Genomic DNA, 3,917 nt, shown 5'->3' with positions numbered 1-3,917 from the left:
GCGAGCGAGATCTGGGAGAGTGGCGAGCGAGATCTGGGAGAGGGGAGAGAGGGGAACGGAAATATAAGTATATATACAATTTTCTCTCGCTTTATACAAACACAAACGCACTTTATACACTTGCGTTTGTATAAAATACGAGAGAGGCGAGGGAGAGAACGAGAGTGGCGAGCGAGATTCACCAGGAGAGAGGTGAAATAGCAACAGGTTGCTATGAGGTACAATTAAATCAAACTATATTTATAGCATTTAATTTGAATTAATAGTTTGCTATTATATATACAATTTTCCCTATTTTATACAATCACTTAATGTTAAGAGTTAATTATATCATATTTCTACTCTTTTTAAATTACAAAAATTCTTTAAAATTTAAGGATTTTAGATACATCACTCAACGTCCCAATATACCACATCTTGATTTAGGATACATCACTCAACATCACGTTCCAATTTCGGATACATCACTCAACGCTCGATACATTATGTCCTGATACATCACTCAATGTTCCGATACACCGCATCTCGATACACTATCTTTGTTGATACAAGACACATCTGTCCCGATACATCGCGTAAGAGTGATGTATTCGAGAATATGAGAGAGTTATGCTTTTTGCAAATTTTTAAAGTATAATTTACATAAACCCCGTAGTGTTAAGAGCTAATTACATCATTTCTGTACTCTTTTTCAAATTATAAACTCCTTAAATTTTATGAATTTTGAATATATCACTGGACTTCCGGGTACATCAGCAGACATCCAGATAACACAGGGGAGGGATGTATTTGAGAAGGGATATGACATCCGGATACATAAAGGAGAAATGTATCAGAAAGGAAAGGGATGTATACGAAAAAAAGGGATAGGGATGTATCAGCGAGAGAGGAGTGATGTATCCGAGAAGGAATTTTTGAATTATTTTTAAATGGTAAGAAATTTTAAAAATTATGGTAAAATAAGATGTATATTTAGGTAAAAAAAAAAAAAAAGGATAATTAGGTAATTTTTCCTATTATAAAATAAAATATTAAAATTTGAATCTGAATGGAATACAAGAAGGTATGTAATTCTTCTTTCTATATGGTTGTGTTCAAAAAGTTTCTCTTAAAAGATTTTGTTAAATTCCCACTTCCAATAAAGGAAGTCTTTACAACTGGCTACTTTTCTAGCTTTATCATACAAAAAACTTCTATTGTTCCAATTATTGACTCATGGAGTAACAATTCAAAACTTTATATTTTTACTTGAAAATATTTGAACTACATTTAAATCTTTGCAATTTTAATTTGTTTTTATCTTCAACACATTGTATTATATTTTTACTTGTCAAAACTTTAAATTTTCATCGCTTTTATGCTCGAATTATTCCATATTTTATTTAGGGATGTTTTTGCGCAAGTGTGACATTTGATCTCATCTGTTATCTAAACTTATGATTTATTCCTTTCATGGAATATGATAAGAAATAATGAAAAATTAAAAATTGGCCTACTATAAACTATAGTATTGTCACTAACAACACTTTTTTTTCCTTCTCTTTTTCTATCTCAAGTTGGAGATTACATACATGCACCATGACTCTGATCTGATGATAAGTTGCAAATTTCAATATTAATAATCACTCTATTTCATTTTGTTTGTCATGTTTTAATTTGATACGAGATTTAACAAAGTAAATAATATTTTTGAATTTTGTATCAAATGTTCAAAATGTCCTTCAATTAATTTTGTGGTCTTAAATGTCACGTAATATATATATTATTGATAAGTGTTTTTTTTCCAGCTTTGTTAGAGCTTTGATTTGCACCTATATTTCAACTGAAAATATTAGAAAGATGATAGAGGATTTACTTTTTGATGGAGCAGAGAATTGATCTGCTTTGAAGTAGCCTACAACCTAAAATATTCAAAGATTGGACCACAAGTTGAAAGGATTGTCATAACCTATTTTAATAGTTAAAGTAATGAGATATAGACGTATGTGGAAAAAGATGATCGACTTGTTATCAAGCTTATTAAAGAGAAATACATAAATAATAGTTATTGTTACGGGAATATTATTGAAGATTAAATATTATAAATATTTACTGAAAAGCAATAAGATTATTATTATGCGTAATTGGAGCCAAAGAGCACGACAAAACTAGAGTACTATAGGAAGCGGTTGGTTCGATATATAGAACCCGGTGAATTTAGTTAAGATATGACACTTGAACCTAACTCAATCACAAAAGCTAGCTCATGAGGAGAGGTTTGTCCAAGTCTATGTAAGGAGACCAATTTCCCATCTTTTATCAATGTGAGACTTCTTAACCCTCCTCTACACGCTAAGACCTCAACTGGAGCGTGACCACTTACAAATGGGGGATCAATATCAGTGAACAATAAATTGGGATGGGCCTAACTCTTATACCATGTAAAGATATGACATATGAGCCTAACTCAAACGAAAAACTAGTTCATGAGGGGAGGTTTGTCCATGTTTATACAAGAAGATCGATTTCTCATCCTTTATCGATGTGAGACTTCTTAACAATATTTACAACAATAACATATCCAAGTGTAGTTTTTCAAAGTAGAGTATGGGGAGGGTAGTGTGTACGCACAGGGGCCGAGGCAACATATCTGAACCCCCTCGGCGGAAAACATTACTCTTTATACATGGTTAAAATTATTTTTAGGTATGTATAATAGATGTTGAACCCCCTTCCACTAGTTCGTGTGTTTACTTCTAAGATTTTGAACCCCCTTATTAAAAATCCTGGCTCCGCCATTGTGTACGCAGACTTTATCTCTATCTCAGAGGTGAGGTAGAAAGGTTATTTCCAATGGACCTCGACAATTCAAATCTTGTAGTTGTCTTAAAAAATAATTTAATATATACAAATTGTCTTAACTACTAAATTTTAAATCTTGATTCCGCCTCATTAATTTAAAAGGTTTCTCAACTTTTCAACTTCATATTTATTGCTTTCACTTCATAGGAAAGAAATGTTGGAGTAGCTTTTAATATGGGTAGCTAACTAGTTTATCTGCAAAAGCAAGAAGGGTACATCTCCTCATAAAAGTAATATATCACCATCACATTATAGTTTTCTTTGCTTCAATAAGTTACACTTATCTATCATCATAAGTAGGTAAAAAAAAAAAGAAAAAAAAAAGGTAAATTCAACCACTTGAATTGGGAAAATTTAGAGGGGCACAAATTGCTTTAGTCATTATCATACTTAATTAAGCTATAATGTGGTTAGATTAATTAGGTTAGAAGTAATAAGGATTGAAAGAACTTCTAACCTATTTCTTGACACCCACAATTAATAATGTTCCTTTTCACAACTCATTTACCTTAAATTTCAATTCATACAAATGGTACATATATATCTATCTTTGTACTATCACCAACCATTTCATAAAACAACTGTACCTTGCTAGACAAAAATAATAATAAAAAATCATCTTTTAGAGGAATGTTTTATTCATTGTTTGTGTATTTGTATATATTTTAAATTTTCAACTTCTTTAATGATACTTTTTTGTTTCAGTTTGTTTGTCTGATTTATTTAACACATAGTTTTAAGAAAGTAAAAAAAAGACTTTTGAATCTTGTGTTCTTAAACATCTTATGTGACAAGTTTAGAATCAATTAAGAGTTACCAAAAAAAAGGAAGAAATATTCTTTCTAAAGGACTAAAAAAGAATAATACAAACAAATTAAAATGAAAAGAATATCTGCTAAAATTCTGAAACATTTGACAAAAATCCTAATTATGGAATACGATTTTTAGAAATTGCAAAATACTTGCACAAAAAAATTCCTATTATTGATAAACTAAAGTCTTTTGTGGAAATTCATATTATTATTCTCTTGTTGTCTTTGTTATTAAATATATATATATATATATATATATATATA

This window comes from Solanum tuberosum, unplaced genomic scaffold (assembly GCF_000226075.1).
Source record: "Solanum tuberosum cultivar DM 1-3 516 R44 unplaced genomic scaffold, SolTub_3.0 scf00445, whole genome shotgun sequence".
In the NCBI taxonomy this organism is placed as follows: domain Eukaryota; kingdom Viridiplantae; phylum Streptophyta; class Magnoliopsida; order Solanales; family Solanaceae; genus Solanum; species Solanum tuberosum.
This window is presented reverse-complemented; position numbering follows the sequence as displayed.